The sequence below is a fragment of the Lissotriton helveticus genome, chromosome 2_2 (genome assembly GCF_964261635.1).
Source record: "Lissotriton helveticus chromosome 2_2, aLisHel1.1, whole genome shotgun sequence".
In the NCBI taxonomy this organism is placed as follows: Eukaryota; Metazoa; Chordata; class Amphibia; order Caudata; family Salamandridae; genus Lissotriton; species Lissotriton helveticus.
Window position 1 is genome coordinate 80961610 of NC_136060.1, and position 23419 is coordinate 80985028.

At 44.9% G+C, this 23419-nt stretch overlaps 1 protein-coding gene across 6 annotated transcripts in view; it reads right to left on the minus strand.

The window, feature by feature from the left end:
* ZDHHC2 (zDHHC palmitoyltransferase 2) overlaps nt 1-23419 on the minus strand; it is a 647387-nt gene that overhangs the window by 266107 nt on the left and 357861 nt on the right. The window lies entirely within an intron of this gene.

Here is a 23419-nt window from a genome sequence, read left to right on the forward strand (position 1 = left end):
AAAAGCTCTGTTACATGCTCATTTAAAAAAACTCCTTCTGACACATGCAAAGCGCTGGAGCTAAAAGGTTTTGCCGTGTTAGCAACATGTGTAGCAGAGCATTCTATAGAATTTTAAGTTTCTTTAGAAAATATTTTGTATGTTTAAATCAATGCAGTTGGCAAAGTCCAATATAGATGTACCTATACCAAATGTGGTAAACTCAATCATTTCAAAACCTTTTGGGTCACTCATGAGGTGATGAAACTTACGGTGACAAAATTGGCTGTTCCATAGTTAGCCAACTGTTTGATCTCTAGGGTTTTTACTGCCCTTACAGACATCTGGGAGATCCTTACATCTGGTGCCAACTGTCAATCATTGAAGTACACAAAAAAGTGATGGATGGAATGATTAAATTAATCTCAGCGACTATTAATTACTCAAGGTTGCATACTAGTCAGTTGTTAATTTGCACAACATGCAACCTCAATTTGGACCCAGCCATATGCAAATCAGTCTTGACTTTTCTTCAATAGGAACAGTCCTGCCTAATCTGACAGGCTAGGTCCTCCCTGAACAAGAACACAAGCAACCCAAGACCGTTTCTCCCTTATTAGAGCTCATCAATTGAGCATAGCTTTGTTTTTGTGGCACAGTGTGCACGGGATCCATGTCAGGGCATAACCGACCCAATTGAGGCATAGCACTGAAGAATACAAAAAACTGATTGATGGAATGCTTGAACTAATCTCAGCCACTGGTAATTACTGTATCCAAGTCCATCGTTATTTTGTACACTATACCACCTCACTTTTGACCCAGCCATATGCAAATCAGTTTTGACCTTGCTTCAAAATGAACTGTCCAGCCGAACTGCCAGGCCAGGTCCTACCTCAACAAGTACACAAGCAACCTAAGACAATTTACCCCTTATAAGGTTTCATCAGTCATATATAGTATGGTTTCAATGACACAGTCTTCATGGGACCCACGTCTGGGCAAGCCTGCCCACTTGTAGCGTACACTGAAGTATACTTCAAAGTGATCAGAGTCAATCAGAGACAAGTACAAGAGACCACTTAGTACCATAATCTTAGCCTTATTGGGATTCATTTGAAAATAGTTGGGGCCCATCTATTTGTCCATGGCCAGCAAATCAAGAAAGGAAGCACTGGCTGTGCATCATCACTAGTGTAGAGGTGTACCCCAAATAATGTCATTGTTTGGGCATGCAGACATATAGATATAGAAGAATGTGGATAACAGTACTAACCCCTGAGCACCATACTGAGGTGGTTTACGAGTTCGGGCTAAAAAGCTGAAAGAACTACTGCAGGAAGAATTAAACCAAGTCCACAACCTCAGAGGAAATGAAAGAGGGTGACATGGACAAGAGTGTTAAAGGGTGGTAATCAGTCTGATAAAATGAAGGTATCATCATTTCACTCCCATTTCTTATTATAAGGAGACCCTTAGAAGACTCGAGTATTGTGTCGGAAACTGGTGTTTGGTCTTTTCTTGTGTGTTTATTATTTGTTGTATTTTGGCCAACAACATTTTTATTGTGTGATTATTCACTGTTGTTTTATAATGCAGAATAGATCACCTCATCCGTTTTTCTAACCAATGCCTGTTGAACCTTAAATGGTCTAAATGGAAAAAGATGTTTATTAATATTTCGAAGTATGTGGTACAAACATTTATAAATAAATACATAAATACATTTCTGCAGAAGAAATCTTCCTTACGTCTGCATTGTCTTGGATCTGAAGGGCAGGGGATTTTTGAGCATCTCACTGACTTGTCTCATGAAGAAGGGAGTGATGCTGCACCCAGTATGAACAAATATGAAATATGTGTGAAAAAGTTGGACAGGCATTATCTGCCTAAATGCCCTTAATAGTAAAAAGGTATCATTTTGGTATGCATGCACATCGGCCTGATGAATCAGTAGAGGACTATGTGACTACTTTGAGGCAGTTGCCATGCACATGCAATTCTGGAAGTAATACAAATGAATTGATAGGAGATCAGTTCATGATGCGGTGTATGATTGACAAAGTGAGGGAAGATTTGTGGTTAAAGGTACATTCTAAACTTAGTGAGGTGTTACTCATAGCAAAACAAATTGAACATTCTCAAGCATGTGTTGCAGAATTATATCAGAACTCTTCTAAGAAGTCTGATTTGCAGATGGTAAATGCTGTTAATTCCAATCTTCAGAAATATCTAATACGCAGATACATGCAAAACTGTAAAGGGTCATGCTTTAGATGTGGTAATTTGAGACATGGGGCCAATAGTAAGGGCTGTCCTGCTATCGAATGTGGATGCAATGTATGTGGACAATAGGGGCATTATGTTAAGTGTTGTAAGAGTGGTACAAACCCATGAACTATAGATAAAGACACATAGAAGATCAATGAAGTAAGTGTGGTTAGTGAACTCTTTCTGCCGCATATTTGGGGTACTATCAATGGAGTGAGCGATGATGTTGGGCATCCTACTGACATAGTTTGGGTGAATGGCATTGCTAAAAACATGAGATGGATTCTGGTGCACATTTGACTTTAATATTGGATTTCAGGGTCTATAGATACTTTATGGGCAAAGCTGAGTTGCTAAATTCCGATGTCCAGCCCTTTTCTTATGGTGGTAAGCTTATAGAGTTGATTGGTTATTTTGAGGGACATTTCAGTTCTAAAGGAATGAATCAGAAGGTAAAACGTATGTTCCCATTGTTGGGGATATCACACTAAATTGGCCTCATCAGAAGTTGTTTGTCATAACACTAAATCCCAATGGCAATCCCCAGGTCCAAGTCCAAATTAACTGTTTCAATGAATTTCCTAAGGATCTCGTGACAGAGTTTCCCTCTGTCTTTTCATCTAACATAGGGTGTTTGAAATTATTTGCATGACATGAAGCTCAAAGCGGATTATGTGCCCTTTTCATGTAAGGCAAGGAATATTCCCTATAGTGTGAGGTAAGCTGTCCAACAGGAATTGGGTGGGCTTTGTGGTGAAGGAATAATTGAACAGAATGGTTGGCTTCCATTGTGGTAACTTGCAAGCCCAATAATTCGATTAGGCTATTTATTGACTTGAGAGAACATAATAAGAGGGTGGTTGAAGTCAGGTTTCCTCTTCCCAACATAACAGAACTAGTGGGAACTCTTTCTGTTCCAAGGTGGTTCACCTCGCTAGATCATACCTTGGCGGGCCATCAGGTCAGACTTGTGGATCCGTCTAAAGATTTTACTTCATTTAGCAAGTCTTTTTGTATGTTCAGATTCAATCGCATGCCTTTTGGCTTGTGTTCTGCTGCCTCAGTAGTCCAGAGGCTGATGATGAGAATGTCCAGTAACATGGAGGGTGTTCTGTTTTTTCAGGATAACATTTTGATGATAAGACAAAGAGCAACATTTGGGTAGAGTCAAGAAAGTACTAGAGATCTTAAGTGAGAATGGTGTCACACTCAAGCCAAATAAGTGTAAGTTCGCACAGGAGGAAATTGAGTATTTGGGACATGTAATTTTGGTTAAGCCTAAGGATGATCTTGTGAATGCAATATTGTACTTATCGAGGCTGGAATGGAAGGAGGATGTGATGAAGCAAAGCTTCGCATATTTTGCGATCTTGCCGAAGTCATGAACCTCGTTTATGTGTAACAAAGTAATAAGTGTAAGTCTTACTAACGTTTATATTTAGTTTAAATAAGGATTAAGACGCTTGCCTATATGTTTTACTAAAATAATTTACTCGAGTCACTTAAAATGGCTGCCGCTTGTATTTAGTTACTGCGCATGCGTCAGCCACACTCACGTGTCCTGACGCGTCTGCAGAAGTGGAGGGAAATTTATGCGCATGCGTAATACATAGCTGTGCCCATCATGTGGTACTGCTCGTGCCACTGCTCTTGTGATTGTATCCATGTAGCTAACATATAGACTGCATAAGTATATTTTATGATGATAAGTTGAAAGTACAACCCTGTGATGTGATTTCATAACGTTATGGTTGTGTATTAATTTGTTCTCGCTTGCTTTTCATGTACCGCGGGGAATGGGGGTCCGAACTGATTGGGAGCCATATTGACGGTCTCTTCTGCGCATGACCAGAGAATACTGAAAGGTGGCAACTTTGGACAGTGGAACTCAGCCAGCTGGCAGCCACAGTCAAGATGTGCCTGGGAAAGCCACCTCTGCGCTACGAGAACGGAGAATGTTGCTCCTCATGTGTTACAATGTTAATTGTCACTCGTATTTCTGCACAGTTTCTCATGAGAACCCCAATCTCTCTAGGCGGTACCCAAGTATGCTAATATAGGCTCAAATTAGCGTGTTCTGATTGGTGTGTTACCCAAATCCTACCTTAGGACCAATCCAAATTGAGGGATTCTGACACTTTGCAACATTGGGGGGTGGTACACTGTCCCAAAAAAGTATATCTACCCTGGGTTTACCTAGGGAATTGTCCGACTTGTCTGGTTTAGCTGACCTGTCACTGACCCATCGTACTCAATAGGTGACTGAAGATACAGAGAGCTGCGGAGCACTCTGTCCGAAATTGACCATAGACTAAGGTTTTTACTGAACCTTAAAGTGCTGGCGAAGCACTTTGCTGGGAGTTTCGCTGACCCAATCGGGGTCTTGATCGATAGCTGCAGAGAGGGTGGAGCGCAGGCGTTGCTTCCAAACTGCGGGTGCGGTCCTGTCCTGAGCGGTCCTGTCCTGAGGGTTTGCTGTCCTGTCCTGAGGTCCTGTCCTGATTCCTAATCTGAGGGTATCCTGTCCTGTCCGGGGTGTCCATTCTGCACCTGCTGTCCTTTGAGGGGTATCCTTCCTTGAGGGTCCTGTCCTTAACTGACCCGTGGCCAGGGTTTGGTTTCCACACCAGTCTAGGTAAATACTGCTCTAAGTTCTTTAAACTTGCACCTTTCTATATTTCTACCTTTTGCTACAATAAAGTGACACCTTTGCATATGTTGATTTTCCATGCTTTTACCGCAAACTATTGAACGAAAGTCATTTGCATATTTTTCATGATATGTTCCCATGTCACCCTACCTTTTAGAGATTATATTTTGCATTGCAGTTTGTCATTTTCTGATATGGTCTAGAACCTCCTTACCTAGACTGTTTAAAGGTCCCTTTACTTTAAGTTTAGCGTGTTACTCTTTATAGGCCCTCCTATAGTAACCCATGCATAGTCTGTCCATGCTAAAACATTTCTGAGATTTTAGTATTTTTCCCATTTGCATTCCATATTGCATTTGAATGGTTACCCTGTCGTTATTTCTCTATAGTTATATCATTTACATTATCTTGGTTATTGATTGCCTCATTCTTGTGTATCTTATGCTTGATGATAACGAACTTTAGATAAACATTTTAAAACTTCCAGTTGTCCGTGGTCATTTTAACAACATTGAATGTCATTTGAAATTGCATTTGCTGCCTTTCCTTTTACAGCTAGGCCCCTGATCCATTGAAGTCATAGGTACCCGTGTCGGTGGATGGTAAGTCGGGTACACTGAGTCATAACAAGTAGGGAACACACACAATTGATAGCAGCCTGTGAAGTCGCCTGGTCAATGAATAGTGTGAATTGAAAGTATATGGGCCCTGAAGCCGGAAACGGCGGAATCATTGGCTGGGTGACCTCGCGCGCTCTATCAGTTTTCTGGTAAGCAGAGGTATGGTTAGGGACTAGCTAAAGGTTAGGCAGGATTAGTTAGACTAGTTGAGTCGGAAGCTGCTAGTATATTAATGCTGCTATAGGAAAAGGTCATTACGAGAGACCTGATCAATCTCTTGTGAATACGAACGAATAATCTCTTGTAAAAACAATTCATGAATTGCTGTATTGTTATTATTCTTGTTCTTATATTGTTATATGTATTAATCCATGCGTTCGTAAACCGTATTGTTTCGTGTTGTCCGAACTCCCCGGGGAATTGAAAGGGCAAGTGGTGAATAGAATCCATTGTCCTGAGGTCACAGGCTTAAAGGAAAGTTAGGTGCAGGTTAGGATAACCGGGAAGCACTAACTAGGGTTTTCTGAATACATGTGTGAATAAATGTCAGTAACGAGGTTCATTGGCAAAATTCCCATAGTGGCGTAACCTAGTAAGGGTCACATCGGAAAAGTAGCAGGTTCCTTGGAGCTAGGGTGAAAGCAGAGGGGTCCGCTGAGAAACCTTAAACTCGGAATATATCCCGGAAAGAAGTGGATGAGTTTGGGGGAATAACAGGTTCACTGATGCTAGAGTGAAGGGTAGGCGGAAGAGATCTGCCCGCAGCGCGTGAAAAGTAAATGGAAGTAGTTTACTTGCAGTAGAAGAAATCTTTCTGTCTAGACACTTGAGCACTGTGGCGAATGTGTATTTGTTGTAAAATAACCAAGCACTGAGCACTTTAGAAAGAAAGAAAGTTTCCGTTACCTTGTGAAGGGAGGGAGTCAGCCGCGAAGCGTCTCTGACGTCACTCCGTGCCGCGCTGGGATTGGTAGAAGCAGCGGGCGGGTAGCGGGGCTGGAATTGTAAAGGAGGGGTGAAGCGCCGAGGAGTGGGAACTGTCTCACGAAGGGGCCGCGCACCCATTGGTTGAAATTATTTGAACGCGTGCACCTCATTGGTCGCACAGATTTGCAAGGCACGTTCTGATTGGAGGTAGCTTTGTAAACAAAGTTGAGCGTAGAAATCGTATGTGGCACTCGTATTGTCCAGAGACTAGACCCGATCCAAGAAACCAAGGGTTCGAAAGGGATCAGTGGAAAGCTAATAGATACGATATCATGTATGGAGCTAAGAGAAAGATGTCCCTTGTAAGTAGGGTAAAGAATTATTTCAAAATGGACAAACCGATTAAGTCTAGGGAGGGCGTTACTATCCCGCCACCAAATACTCCCGCCTCGTTCATGATGTTTGATCGAGGGTACAATACCTGTGTGTGGTTGGAGAATTGGGTAAAGTACACAAAAGATGACGGAGTATTGGTTTTTCCGTTAGACGGTACTTTCAATGGCAGAATTTTATTTAATTTGAGAACCCGCATGAATGAATTGCATCCCAGACCGAGACTAACGCAGTATGAGGCATTAGAGGAATGGGAGATTGAGGCTTTTGAAAGAGAGAAACCCCGAATGGACAAAGGTCTGACCAAGTGGTATCCAAGGCTGAAACAAGAGACCAGGGATAAGAGGATGAAACAGTGGAGGCAGAGCATGATTGTTGAGGGTCTGTTTCCTATGATGCCAGCATGTACCCCGTCGGGGGAAGAAAAAAGGACAGAAAAGTGTAAGCATTGGGGAGCCCTTGGAGAGTCAGATGATGAATTGTTAGATGACATCTTTACGAGAAGTCCGCCCCCTTATAATGAAGGAGCCCGACCTTCCAGTGCAGGAGAGAATCTCCAGCGTCCATCTATTAAGGAGGAGGACAGATCCCTATGTAGGGGGGGAGGGGGCCAGGTATTGCCCTATTTCGAGAAGCCCGAACCCGCGGAAGTACGAAATATATATCCTAGAATGCCCGAGAGCTCAGAGGAAAAATATTCCCGTGAAAGAACATTTTTCCCCAGACCTCTGTATGAAAACGAAGAAAAGCCAGTAAGTTCAGGAGTACCCTTTTTGCAGCCTCCATATGGGGAAGAGCGTAGGTCATTTGGCACAGGAACTTTGTTCCCGAAACCAAATTATGGTGGGGGTCCAAGTGAGACGCATCCTACTGCCCCGAGTCTTACCCCTCACCTGACCCCACAGATAATACCTGAGCGGACATTAGGAAGAGTACTAGATGAAAGGGAGCAAGAGGCCCTAGCTAGACAGAGGACAGAAATAATTCAGAAGATCTCCCAGTTAAATACCAGTCCTGAAGCTTTGACTATTCCGGTAACAATCGGACCAGTGGTTCCGTTGTACGGGAATGGTCAAGGAGGTCCGAACCCTCCAGTTATGAACCCAATAATGGCCCCGCCGAGGCAAGAGCCCTTACTAATAGACGATCAGTCCAGTGAGTGTGAGTCTGATGTTGTGTTTTTGGATCAGCCAAACAAACAAGCAGGGAAGGGAGTGCAGAAGAGGCATAATCCTTTTGATACGAAAGAAATTAAATTAGAGTCAGCAACAGGTACTAGGAGTGTCTCTTTGGTAACGCCAGAAGAAATTGAAAATTGGAGTCGTGAATTAGAAAAACAGGCTCCACAAACGAAACCTTTAGACCTCTACAAACTGAGAGTAGAAATAGAGGAATTAATGGCAGGAAATGTGGGATTGGACAGGTTAAATACCTATTCCGAAGAAGAATTGCTGTTTATGTGCAAAAGCCTTACCCGGAGTACTAGGGTGCTCCATGAAAAACTGACCGACACTGCAGCTAGTATGGGGATAGATATATCAAGATCGAAGCCCTTGCAGAAACCATACCGAGCTGAGTTTTCCGACAAAGATTTAGAAAGTCTGAATGTGAAGAAAATTGCAGATTAAAGAGTTGCTTGCAGTTTTGCAAAAATGGGGAGACGTGGAAAGGTGGAAAACGAGGTGGGCACATAAGAAAGAGGAGGCCCGATCCAGACAAGCAACCCCTGAGTTTCCTTTGAGAGAGGTAGATAAGCCCGAAACTTTATGCCCCATGCGCGAAGTACCCGGTGGGAGGTATGTGCACGTTCCATGGTCCAGACAGGATATTGTGTCCTTTACTAACGATTTCCCGAAATTGCGGGAGAAGCCAGTTGAATGGTACCGGCAAGTGGAAAGGTTTGTAAAGGTGCAGAAATGCCTGTGGAAAGACCTGGATGGGTTTTTCGACATTGTGGTCCCAGTCGATCTATGGACCGAGTGTAAAATAGCCATAGCCTGGCCTAGTGAGGAATACCCGAGAGATGAAAAAACTGGGGAACCATCGAAAGAAGTGATGAGAAAATATGAGCAAGTAATTCAGCATCTGAAACTAAAGGTCCCAGCAAAGGAAACTGATTGGACCAGGATAGATAGAACAACGCAGGAAAGAGAAGAGACAGTGCACTCCTATTATGAAAGGCTGTTACAGGTGTTTAAAACATACAGTGGTATAGATAACATAGAGATGAAGGACATGACGCACTTCATTTACAGGTTTGTAAACGGTTTAAGACCTGAAATTTGTCAGTGGATAAAAGATAACAAAATCTGTTGGCACTCCAAAAAGGTAGATGAGGTCCTGCGGTACGCAAAGTACTGCGAGGACGAGATGGCAGAAAAGAAAAAGGCTCTCAAGGAAAAGGTGATGTGGGCTCAGGTGAAGCTCGCAGAGCAGCAGGAAAAGCAGTTGAGTAACATGGTCAAAAATGCTAAGAATGAAGGCCCTGGGGGAGGGGGAGGAGGCAAGCCCCGGCCCAAAATGAGCAGGGAAGAGGCTATGAAGAAATTTCCCTGCCATCAGTGCGGCGAAATTGGGCACTGGCGTAACGAGTGTCCTTACTTGCCCGAAGATAACCCTAAAACTCCTGATTTAACTCCACAGACGCAGAAAGAGAGACCGAGAAAGACTCAACCACAGGTAAAAACAGTTCAGGTGCCCCGAGCACCAAAGCAAGTATACAGGGGAAAACAGGCAGAGGGAGATGAGATAGAAGTCTGGGAAAGCAATGAGAACAGAAATACAGCAACTTCGCAGTATCTTCTAAATGATACCTTCCTTTGTGATGACCAGTACTGACAGGGCCTGAGAGGGGAGGACGAGGAGTGCGTACTTGGCGCCTCCTTGCCGGTAGACCAGTCCGGACCATACATTGAAGGAAAGGTTGACGGAAACGATGTCACCTTTCTGTTGGACACTGGCGCTACCCGTTCTACTGTGAGAACAGTGGACGTTCCAAACCTACCCCTCTCGGGAGAAGCCATCCAAGTAGTGGGTATATCTAATCAATTGATTAGTACTCCTGTTACCAAGCCCATGGAAATATCAATTGGAAACTTTAAGGAAATGCATAGATTTGTCGTTTGCGACACCAGTCCAGTAAACTTACTGGGACGCGATTTGCTGTACAAAATGAACTGTACCATCTTTTGCACACCAAAGGGTGTTGAAATTCAGACCCCAGATGAAGACGGCATTTATAAATTAATGTTAGTCCGCCCTGACTCGGAAATTAAACGAATGACCATGCAGGATTTACCCAAAGAACTCCAGGAAGCAGTGAAGCCGGAGGTGTGGGACTTTACTGGGAAAGATGTAGGGTTGATGAAAAATGTGGACCCCATACAAATAGCAATAAAGGACAATGCAGTATACCCCAATACTAAACCCTACAGGATGAATGCAGAAGTGAAAGCTGGTGTTGCTGTGGAAATAAAGAAATTGTTAGAAGGAAACATCATACAGGAGGTGATGAGTAGCCCATGTAACTCTCCGATTATGGGCATTAAGAAACCTAGTGGCAAGTACAGAGTAGTGCAGGATTTGCGAAAAGTTAACAAAATAGTAGTTCCCTGTTGCCCTATTGTCCCGAACCCAGCAGTGATTCTGTATCAGATTCCCTGGGATGCTGAGTGGTTCACAGTGATAGATTTGTGTCATGCATTCTTTTCCATTCCTTTGCATCCAGATAGCAAATTTCTTTTCTCATTTGCCTTCGAAGGTCACGTGTATTGCTGGAACCGGGTCCCTCAAGGGTATACAGAGAGCCCCTCTATCTTTAATCAGATCTTGAAAAAATGTTTGGAAACTTTGGTCTTACCTGGGAACTCTGTCTTAGTGCAATACATAGACGACCTCTTGGTGGCGTCTAAAAGTCATAAGGATTGTGTGATTGACACCATTGCCCTACTGAATCATCTGTGTGAAAAGGGACATAAAGTGTCCCCTGACAAGTTACAGTTTTGTGCAAAATCGGTGAAATATCTGGGGCACCAGATAGAAAAAGGTGTCAGAAAAGTGACATCGGAAAGAGTGAGGATAATTCAAAAGATGCAGTTACCCCGTACTCAAAAAGAGATCAGAATGTTCCTGGGTGTGATAGGATACTGCAGGCAGTGGATTCTGGGATTTGCAGTCCTAGCCAGGCCCTTGATAAAAGTGACCAAGAGAGGGACACCCGAGATTGTAGAATGGGATGATGAAAGCTTAACAGCCTTCACCAAGCTGCGAAATTGTCTGTGTACAGCCCCTGCATTGGGAATGCCAGACTATTCCAAAGAGTTTGCCCTATTCTGTGACACTCGCGATAATTGCGCATTGTCAGTCCTAACTCAAGACCATGGCACGACGAGAAGGCCTGTGGCATATTTCTCTGCCACCTTAGATCCAGTGGCTGCTGGATTACCAGGTTGTCTGAAAGCAGTAGCTGCTACCTGTGCCAGTTTAGAACAGAGTGAGTCAATTGTCATGGGACATCCGGTAACTGTGTATGTTCCGCATGGAGTGGTAATTTTGTTGACCAGAACAAAAACACAGTATCTCACCCCTAGTCGGCTGACTAAATATGAGAGGATTCTTGTGGGTGCTGCAAATGTAAACATTGTTAGGTGCAGTATTCTGAACCCAGCCACCTTACTCCCTGACCCAAAGGATATGGAAGGGGGGGTGGATGATGAACACGATTGTATTGACCTAACAGAATTCAATACCAAGCCACGCCCAGACATAAAAGAAACGCCCTTGCCTGAGCATGACAAAGAATTATTTGTAGATGGTTCATGTCTAAGGCATGAACAAGGAGGCCTGAGTGCTGCCTATGCAGTAGTGTCCTTAGAGAAAATTGAGGAAGCAGGTTATCTATATCACATCAAGTCTGCACAAGTAGCCGAATTGATTGCTATGATAAAAGCTTGCCAAATTGGGAAGAACATACGCATAACAGTGTATACTGACAGTCAGTACTGTTATGGGGTTGTGCATGACTTTGGCCAGTTGTGGCTGCAGAGGGAGTTCCTGACTTCATCGGGTACTCCTATTCGAAATGGAAAAGTTATTCAAGACCTTTTAGAGGCAATCCAGTTACCAAAGGAACTGGCAGTGGTAAAATGTGCTGCTCATAAGAAGAGCATGGACAAGGTATCACTGGGGAACGATTATGCTGATCGAGTGGCCCAATGGTGCGCAAGAGATCGGTATATCGTAAATCCAAAACGAGGGGGGCCAGGAACCAGCTGCCAACTTCAGGTGTTTGAGGAAGTGCCTACATGGGATGAGGTGAAAGAGTGGCAGCAGGCGGCACCTTGGCAAGAAAGAGAGAAGTGGAAGGAAGATGGATGTAGACCAAGACGTGTGGATGGTGTCATTATAGGTCCAACTGGTATGCCTGTGTTACCTAGACACCTACTTAGCGCAATGGCGAGGTTGATACATGAAGGATCACACATTGGTAGGGACGCCATGATTCTAGTGTTCCAACAGACTTGGTACAGTAAGAAGTTCAGGAAAGTAGCGGAGTCCCTCTGCCAGAGGTGCCTGTCATGTCAAAAGATGAACCCAGGGAAGAAGACTGTAGTGGAACTGGGGAACATTGGGAGGTCCGGGGGTCCCTTTGTAAGGATACAGGTTGATTTCATCACCATGCCCCATTGTGAAGGGAAACGATATGTCCTTGTCATGGTCTGTTTATTTTCAAAATGGGTGGAAGCTTTCCCTACTCCCAAAAATGACGCAAAAACGGTAGCTAAGTGTTTATTAAAAGAACTGATACCTAGATTCGGGGTGCCAGTCACTATTGAATCAGATCAAGGCTCACATTTTCATAATGACGTCATCGATGAACTCTGTAAGGCCTTTGGAATTGCACAAAAGCTACACTGTGCCTACCGTCCAGAGGCTTCTGGAGTGGTGGAACAAATAAATGGAACTATCAAAAACAGACTAGCAAAACTGTGTGATGCAACTAAATTGAACTGGGTGAAGGCCCTGCCCTTGGTCCTAATGGGACTCAGAAGTATTCCTGATCGCAAAACAGGCCTAAGTCCCCATGAAATAATTATGGGAAGAATAATGAGACAAGCATGGGTACCAGGAAGCAAACTGTTGAGTATTACTGATGATTTGGTACTTGAATACTGCAAGAGATTGGGTGACCAAGTGCGTTCTATCTCTCGCCAGATCGGAGAAGACGCCATCCTCAATCCAACGACTCCTCTCCACAAACTGGTCCCGGGGGACTGGGTGAAGATAAAGAAGCACACTCGGAAGACCTGCCTGGAGCCAAGGTGGGGAGAAAAACGTCAGGTGATTCTGGTTACTACCACAGCAGTCAAGTGTGCTGGGGTTCCGCGTTGGATACACGCCAGCCACACCCAGAAGGTACCACCAGACGAAGTGCCTGAAGCTGAAGGACGTCCAGCAGAGGACTCTGCAGGAGCCAGACCAGAAGTAGCTGACAGCGTACAGCCCAGTACCAGTCAAGCTGCAGAATCAGCAGACGTTGGCCCAAGAATAGTTGACAACGAACTACCAGGAGCCCAGCCTGCTGAAGGGGTCCAAGGAGCTGAGCCAGAAGTAGCTGAAGACGAGGTGCCAAGCATATGGCCAGAAGAGTGGATTCCATTGATTGACCTCACTGAAGACCCTATTCGAACAAATGAAAGACTTTGGGAAGGTAGAGAGTGGACTAGTCAGGAAAAGCAAGGCATAGGCGAAGAGCCTCAGAATCTTGAGATTCACATCAAAACTGAGGAAGGAGAAGGTCAGACAGGGACAGAGCACGTGATTGATACAGAACCAGTGAATAAGACTGAACAAGTGCCCGATACTGAACAAGTGAAGGATCTTGAACAAGAGAGGAATACAGAACAAGTGATCGATACTCCTCCTCTGACACCTGATATCGGGAAGGGACAGACTAGACATAGTGTAATAGTTCGAGCAGAAGAAAGTCCAGAGATCGAAGTGCTTGAACAGGATCAGATAGAATTAGAAGAACGTGTTCAGGAAACAGAATCAGAGACACTTGAAGAGCAAACACACAGTATACCGGAACAAGGCCAGATTAGTACCCAGGAAGAAGAAACAGATACTAGCCCTGGAATTAGTCAGATAGAAGAAGAAGAAACTGAAGCAGAATTGCCACAAGCTAATGAGAATAAGAGGGCAGGAGAAGGAAACGAAGTCCAAGTACCAACCAAGAGACTTAAGAAAAGAAAGCATCTTGAGCCTAAATACATAAAGAAATTGAGATTGAGAATAAAAACAGTAGAAGAAAAACGTGCAGAAGAAAGGAGAAGTGCTCGTATAGCAGAACAACCAGAAGACTCTTCCAAAAGAAGGAGTGATCGAATAAAAAGACAAAACAAAAAGTACAAGTCACCTGAATGGACACTTGTGTTAGAAGAGCTTGAAGATCTCGACATCACTGACGTAAGCGACGGAGAGCCCGTCCCTGAGTACTCTGACGAAGAGGAAGAAGAGCCACCGTGAATTTGCACAAAGTAAGATACTCGTGTAAAGTCACAAAGAGGGGTCGAGAAACTTCTTCTGAGCCAAAATGTCTGATTCAAACGTGAGTGGTAGACCTAGTCGCAGCTGTTGCAAAACTTGCTGCAAGGTATGTGTCTGTAGTGTAGTTGTCCTGATATTACTCTGGATAGGACTAACAATCTTTATACCCTTTGCTGTGAGTAAAGATACTAACATTGTCCCTACTGAAATTGTAAATACTGACAGTGAAGAGCTGACAACACAGAGTGTAGCTAGACATGAAAGAGCACTGAGACAAACAAAACAAGACTTAGAAGCATCAGATGAGGAACTACATTATCATAGAATCAAAAACAGGACACGCTTAAATGTTTTCGCAAACTTGTTAATACACTATGTAGAGACTATGGAAATTGAAGATTGCTATGTCTGCATGAAGCTACCTACTTCTGTAGCTGAAGGCGTGACATACCATCACTTGCCACTGACATACGGAATTTCCTGTAGCATTTTAGCTAGCTTATTTTACAAAAGAGGACCGTTACAGTACTATTACTCTAACAATGACGTGATCTTTTCTGAACTTCCTATACGTGGGAACTTGAATCCTGTACATACCAAAAGTGACGCAATACGATACATGGGAGATTATTTCCTGACTATAGGTAACATTGACATAGCGGACGCACACAGAGATAACTTGACTTGTTCTTTGCATGAGCAGGAAAAGATGTTCCTAAACATGGCAGAGAAAAGGAGAATTAAAATACAAAAGAAGGCTAATGACGAAAGTCAGAAAAAGCCAAAGTGGGCAGAGAACATGGAAGGCACCTCAACTGGTGGGGCGGGTCCTGCTCTGTTGCTGGATTTTGAAAAGAAAGGCAAGCTATGTCTTCACCGCGAGAAGACTAGCTATTATAATAACATTTTCATTGGTTCCAGTGAATGCGAACATAATTACAAGGTAATTGGAGGTTGGGGTTTCAAAAATGGGTCAGAGCCTGTGTTTCCTGGAATTTATTATATTTGTGGGGACAAGGCTTATTTCAAATTGCCGGATCACTGGTATGGAAGCTGCTATTTTGGCATTGTCTTCCCGAAAATATACCATGTGAATGGGAAAGCTGGAAGCAATGAAAATACTAATGGCTTAGTGCGTAGTAAAAGAGAAAGTATAGGTGAAATTATGGGTAGTATTTTCAGTGCACTGATACCTGGAGTGGGAGTGGTTCTGAACACTCACAGAATTTGTAAATTGTCTACTATAGTGGATGTATTGTCTACTGAGACAGCTCATGGATTTCTGCTGGTCAACACCGAAATGTTTGCGATCAGATCAATGGTTTTGCAGAATCGACTTGCTCTTGACACCTTATTAGCGAAAGAGGGCGGAGTCTGCCGGATGTTGAAGGCGCAACATTGTTGCACTTATATTCCGGATAAAAGTGTACAGATCAAAAGATATGTGAAAAATATTACTAATTTGGCAAAAGAACTCAGACCACTCGAGGTTGATAGTGCCTGGAAGAGACTGGTAGATGGTCTCTCAAATGTAGGTCATTGGTTCGCTAGTATAGGTAAAGGCTTATTGCTCAAAGTACTGATGCCAATTGGAATTATAGGTCTCATCCTATTTTTCATATTTGTCTGCTGCAAATGCCGCAAGCGCACCGGAAAGCATGAAGTGAATGCCAGAGGGGTGAAACGAAGTGTGGATGAGATTGAATTGGAGGAAGTGAATGATCAGATATACAAGAAGGTGAAGACTTCTCACCCTACCAAAACTGAAAGAGAAAAGTTGGAACGCTTGCTGGAAGAGATAGAATTGTATAAAGTGTGAAAGAAAGTTGGCATCTGGTTCCATTTATTTTGTGATGATAGTAAATATCATCAAAGAGGGGATTGATGAAGCAAAGCTTCGCATATTTTGCGATCTTGCCGAAGTCATGAACCTCGTTTATGTGTAACAAAGTAATAAGTGTAAGTCTTACTAACGTTTATATTTAGTTTAAATAAGGATTAAGATGCTTGCCTATATGTTTTACTAAAATAATTTACTCGAGTCACTTAAAATGGCTGCCGCTTGTATTTAGTTACTGCGCATGCATCAGCCACACTCACGTGTCCTGACGCGTCTGCAGAAGTGGAGGGAAATTTATGCGCATGCGTAATACATAGCTGTGCCCATCATGTGGTACTGCTCGTGCCACTGCTCTTGTGATTGTATCCATGTAGCTAACATATAGACTGCATAAGTATATTTTATGATGATAAGTTGAAAGTACAACCCTGTGATGTGATTTCATAACGTTATGGTTGTGTATTAATTTGTTCTCGCTTGCTTTTCATGTACCGCGGGGAATGGGGGTCCGAACTGATTGGGAGCCATATTGACGGTCTCTTCTGCGCATGACCAGAGAATACTGAAAGGTGGCAACTTTGGACAGTGGAACTCAGCCAGCTGGCAGCCACAGTCAAGATGTGCCTGGGAAAGCCACCTCTGCGCTACGAGAACGGAGAATGTTGCTCCTCATGTGTTACAATGTTAATTGTCACTCGTATTTCTGCACAGTTTCTCATGAGAACCCCAATCTCTCTAGGCGGTACCCAAGTATGCTAATATAGGCTCAAATTAGCGTGTTCTGATTGGTGTGTTACCCAAATCCTACCTTAGGACCAATCCAAATTGAGGGATTCTGACACTTTGCAACATTGGGGGGTGGTACACTGTCCCAAAAAAGTATATCTACCCTGGGTTTACCTAGGGAATTGTCCGACTTGTCTGGTTTAGCTGACCTGTCACTGACCCATCGTACTCAATAGGTGATTGAAGATACAGAGAGCTGCGGAGCACTCTGTCCGAAATTGACCATAGACTAAGGTTTTTACTGAACCTTAAAGTGCTGGCGAAGCACTTTGCTGGGAGTTTCGCTGACCCAATCGGGGTCTTGATCGATAGCTGCAGAGAGGGTGGAGCGCAGGCGTTGCTTCCAAACTGCGGGTGCGGTCCTGTCCTGAGCGGTCCTGTCCTGAGGGTTTGCTGTCCTGTCCTGAGGTCCTGTCCTGATTCCTAATCTGAGGGTATCCTGTCCTGTCCGGGGTGTCCATTCTGCACCTGCTGTCCTTTGAGGGGTATCCTTCCTTGAGGGTCCTGTCCTTAACTGACCCGTGGCCAGGGTTTGGTTTCCACACCAGTCTAGGTAAATACTGCTCTAAGTTCTTTAAACTTGCACCTTTCTATATTTCTACCTTTTGCTACAATAAAGTGACACCTTTGCATATGTTGATTTTCCATGCTTTTACCGCAAACTATTGAACGAAAGTCATTTGCATATTTTTCATGATATGTTCCCATGTCACCCTACCTTTTAGAGATTATATTTTGCATTGCAGTTTGTCATTTTCTGATATGGTCTAGAACCTCCTTACTAAGCATGGGCGTAAAATCCGCTCCGCTCGCGGATTTTTCGGATTTTCGGCAAATCCGCAATCCGCGAACGCTCGCGAATTTGTCGAAAATCCGTGAATCCGCTCGCGGCGGATTTTTTGTTTGGTTGCGGCGCGCGGCGTGGTGCACGGCGTTCACTTTCCGTCATTTTAGCGTTTGCCGAGTTGTTTTTCTTTGCGAGTGACGCGCCATTTTAGATCTTGCTGCGTGTTCCCGCGGGAGTTTGTCGCCCGCGAATACGTACTCGCGGCTTGCCACCTTGCACAGCACACCTCGCGAGAGTTCGCAATTGCGAACACGTAGTTGCGGCGGAAAGGAACAATCTCGCACTTGCGAAATAGAGATTTTGCAATTTCGCACAAGAAAATCACCAGCAAACAGGATAAACCTTCAGAAAATTATGATTTTTATCAGAATCACTCCTCAGGTTGACATTTGCATGGCTTTTTTTTTTGCAAGGAGTCCATTTTGGGGGGGGGGGAGGAAGGAAGTGCCCCACAGTCTCCAACTTCCTGTTCCTGTCCAGCAGGCTCCTCCCAGTGCTTTGTCCATCTCCTGGTCACTTTCATTTGGATCTGGAGCTGGAAGGATTACTTTTTGTGGGTGCTGCTGGATATTTGGATTTGAGGCCTTTTTGACTGTCTTTGGATCACTTTTGGATTAGAAATCAACTTTCACAAGTAAGTTTGTTTGGGGCATTACAGTTGCTGCAAGTAAAATTTTGGAACTTTTTCAGAACATTAAATAAATTATATTGTGGGTAGCCACAGTATCCAGTAGGACCAGGGTTGGTTAGGGGTGCATGATACAACTGTTTTGTTGAATTTAAACACCATTGAGGCCATGGATGGGCTGGGATTGTGCTGATTTTTGTCTTTTTTTTGGGACTGCTGGTGGGGCCCTTTGCCCAGGGGTGGTGAGTGTTGCATGGGCCTAGTCTTTCTGTGGGGTGTCTTCTTAAATTTAAACATAATTGAGGCCATGGATGGGCTGGGATTGTGCTTATTTTATTGTTTTTTGTCGTTTTTGGGGGGCTGCTGGTGTGGCCTTTTGCCCAGGGGTGGTGGGTGGTGCATGGACTGAGTGTGCCTGTGGTGTGGTCTCACTCTCTTTAATGTAAACATCATGGATGGCATTGGATTGTGGTGATTTCTGGCTGTTTTTCTGTTTTTTGGGGGTGTACTGTTGATGTGGACTGGTCATGTGGGTGGTGGTGGTGGCCATCTTGAGTGCTGGCTGGTACAGGCAACATGTGCCTGGGGTGTAAGGGGCCATTTTGAGGAGAGGCAGTGTCTGAGGCCTGCACTTATTTTGCCTACTTTTCATCCATTATGCCCAGGGGTAGTGAGTGTTGCATGGGCCTAGTGTTTCTGAGGGGTGTCTTCTTGAATTTAAACACCATTGAGGCCATGGATGGGCTGGGATTGTGCTGATTTTATTGTTTTTTGTCGTTTTTTTGGGCCTGCTGGTGGGGCCCTTTGCCCGGGGTGGTGAGTGTTGCATGGGCCTAGTCTTTCTGTGGGGTGTCTTCTTGAATTTAAACATAATAGAGGCCATGGATGGGCTGGGATTGTACTTATTTTATTGTTTTTTGTCGTTTTTGGGGGGCTGCTGGTGTGGCCTTTTGCCCAGGGGTGGTGGGTGGTGCATGGACTGAGTGTGCCTGTGGTGTGGTCTCACTCTCTTTAATGTAAACATCATGGATGGCGTTGGATTGTGGTGATTTCTGGCTGTTTTTCTGTTTTTTGGGGGTGTACTGTTGATGTGGACTGGTCATGTGGGTGGTGGTGGTGGCCATCTTGAGTGCTGGCTGCTACAGGCAATATGTGCTTGGGGTGTAAGGGGCCATTTTGAGGAGAGGTAGTGTCTGAGGCCTGCACTTATTTTGCCTACTTTTCATCCATTATGCCCAGGGGTAGTGAGTGTTGCATGGGCCTAGTGTTTCTGAGGGGTGTCTTCTTGAATTTAAACACCATTGAGGCCATGGATGGGCTGGGATTGTGCTGATTTTATTGTTTTTTGTCGTTTTTTGGGCCTGCTGGTGGGGCCCTTTGCCCAGGGGTGGTGAGTGTTGCATGGGCCTAGTCTTTCTGTGGGGTGTCTTCTTGAATTTAAACATAATAGAGGCCATGGATGGGCTGGGATTGTGCTTATTTTATTGTTTTTTGTCGTTTTTGGGGGGCTGCTGGTGTGGCCTTTTGCCCAGGGGTGGTGGTGCATGGACTGAGTGTGCCTGTGGTGTGGTCTCACTCTCTTTAATGTAAACATCATGGATGGCATTGGATTGTGGTGATTTCTGGCTGTTTTTCTGTTTTTTGGGGGTGTACTGTTGATGTGGACTGATCATGTGGGTGGTGGTGGTGGCCATCTTGAGTGCTGGCTGGTACAGGCAACATGTGCCTGGGGTGTAAGGGGCCATTTTGAGGAGAGGCAGTGTCTGAGGCCTGCACTTATTTTGCCTACTTTTCATCCATTATGCCCAGGGGTAGTGAGTGTTGCATGGGCCTAGTGTTTCTGAGGGGTGTCTTCTTGAATTTAAACACCATTGAGGCCATGGATGGGCTGGGATTGTGCTGATTTTATTGTTTTTTGTCGTTTTTTTGGGCCTGCTGGTGGGGCCCTTTGCCCAGGGGTGGTGAGTGTTGCATGGGCCTAGTCTTTCTGTGGGGTGTCTTCTTGAATTTAAACATAATAGAGGCCATGGATGGGCTGGGATTGTGCTTATTTTATTGTTTTTTGTCGTTTTTGGGGGGCTGCTGGTGTGGCCTTTTGCCCAGGGGTGGTGGTGCATGGACTGAGTGTGCCTGTGGTGTGGTCTCACTCTCTTTAATGTAAACATCATGGATGGCGTTGGATTGTGGTGATTTCTGGCTGTTTTTCTGTTTTTTGGGGGTGTACTGTTGATGTGGACTGGTCATGTGGGTGGTGGTGGTGGCCATCTTGAGTGCTGGCTGGTACAGGCAACATGTGCCTGGGGTGTAAGGGGCCATTTTGAGGAGAGGCAGTGTCTGAGGCCTGCACTTATTTTGCCTACTTTTCATCCATTATGCCCAGGGGTAGTGAGTGTTGCATACTTGCATGTCCGTAGTCTTTCTGTGGGGTGTCTTCAATGTAAACATCATGGATGGCATGGGATTGTGCTCATTTTTCTGTGTTTTGTCGATTTTTTGGGGTGTATAACTGAACTGATGTTCCTCTGTCTTCCATTGCTTTTAGGTGCACAAGAAGACTCAAGAGAACCACCAGTGCCAGGAAGAAGTCCTGCAGCGGTGTGTGTGTGCAGCATAACGTCACGCGACGTCACGTCTGGACACAGAACCCTCTGCAACTCGTGCAACTGCTGCCTGCTGACCTGCTCTGAAGAAGATGGCCCCAAAAAAAGTAACCCGTAGCTCCTCTAGCAAGAAAGGTGCCAGTAAGGAGCAGAAGAAGCAAGTTACCAAGGACACTGGTGTGCCGCCCGCCCCTTTTTTTGGGAGTAAAAAAAAAAGTATGCCTGCAGCAGCAGCGGGATCTGCTGGGGACCAAGCTGGCAGCAGCACCCCCTCTCCATTGGGCTCAGTGCCACCACCACCACCACGCCAACTTAAGTCCAAGCCCTTGAGGGCTGCAGAGGCAGCCAGTATAGTTCTTCAATCACCATCGACCAGTGATGTTGGCTCATCGCAAGAAAGCAGCAGCAATGTCCCTCAATCAACACAGGTTGTTGTAGCTCATCTGACGAGTGTTGAACAACCACAGCCGCAACAACAATCACATGTGCAAGTACAAGCCCAAGTACATGTGGAAGGAGAGGCAGCGCAAGGAGATGCGCAAGCAGAGGTGCATGGAGGGTCACAAGTGCCCACAATAGTTGTTCCTCCCGAAGTAGGGGCACATCAGGAAATCGACAATCAAGGCGAGGTATCATTTGAGGAAGCCACTCCTCCTGATGATCCTTCATTGTCTTCCACACCCCTAGCAAGGAAGAGATCAAGGGTGGTGTCTACATCTTCTTCAAGCACACCTCCTTCTGATGATACGGATCAAACTTGGGAACCAGCACCACAGCCGTCTGAGAGTGAGGCACACCATGATCCAACAAAGGTACTTAAGCGTAAAAGGAAGCTCGTCCAAAGTCTCAGACTTATGGAGTGTGATGAGGCTCAACAAGAAGTGGCGGATACTGCTGCTGATGAAGACTCTGCCAACGACGACCCAGTCATCATAAAGGTCACTGCAGCCCCAGCGGGCATGCAGCAAACAGACATTTTGACCCTAGCCCGAAGAGCTGCTGCGCGTGATGATGATGATGATGATGTTGTCGATGAGGAGGCAGTGGAAACACCACAATCATTGGAGTTAAGTAGTACACCAACTCGTCCCGCTTCCATATTTCTTTCTGGCAAGAAGAGACCTGCGTCAACCTCGACCTTAATTAGTGGCGGTGAAAGTGGAAAACGTACAAAAGTTGGCCAATCCAGATCCTCCACTTCATCTGGCATTAGCTTCATGACCACCACCACCAGTATCGCCGCCTCCTCCAGGTCCCACAGACACTTCAAGTCCCCAGTTTGGGACTTCTTTACTGTTTGTCCCAAAAATCCAAAGTTTGCCATTTGTACCCTTTGTAAGCTTGCAGTTAGTCGTGGTAAGCCAGGTAGCAACTATGGTACCGGCGGCCAGAGTGGTCATCTTGAGAGAAAGCACGCTGTCAAATGGTTTGCGCACCTAGCTGCGATCAAGAAAGGCCAAAATCAAGGAAACGTTGATGTTTCATCTGATGTTGACGAGCAGGAAGAAGACGTGTCAAACACTTCCCTTACACCCAGTACCCCTCTCAGCAGCACACCCAATGTGAGGCACACTAAGAGTGTTGGAGCGAGTGAGACACCAACGCACAAAAGTTCACCAGCGAGCAAAATTGGGTCAACGAAGTCATTATCAGCCCGTAAATGCTTGGTCCAGGGCAACATTAGAACAATGCTTACTTCAGAGGTGCCATATGAACGCAACCACCCACTGACGCGTCTGTATAACACTAAGCTGGCTAAAATGCTAGCTGTGGACCTTCTACCTTTTTCTTTTGTAGAAGCGGTAGGTTTTCTTGAATTAGTTGCAACGCTCTGCCCTAAATGGAAGGTTCCGAGCCGGTTCTATTTTGCCAGAGTTGCGGTTCCAGCACTACATGAAGATGTGCTGCAGGCGATTGGGGCAGCTTTGCAGAAGAGTGCTGTTCACACAATACATCTGACAACAGACATGTGGACCAGTGGCCCAGGCGATGATTACATGTGCATCACTGCACACTGGGTCTCTTTTTCAGGTGTTATAGCAAAGCTAAACGCAGGTGTTGACCCGGACCAAGTTTTCAAAGCTGCTCGGAAACATGCAACACTAGCCATGTTTGGCTTGGAGAAAAGTCACACAGCAGAAAACCTTTTGCAAGAGTTTAACAAAAAGGTCTTGACAATGCTATCCCCCCTAAAACGCAAGATTGGTTATGTTTCCACGGATAATGGCGCCAATGTAGTTAAGGCCATGTTACAGGGTGACCATGTTAGAGTGCCGTGTTTGGCGCACTGTATCAACCTGGTAGTTCAAAAATTCTTGAGTGATAAAGAG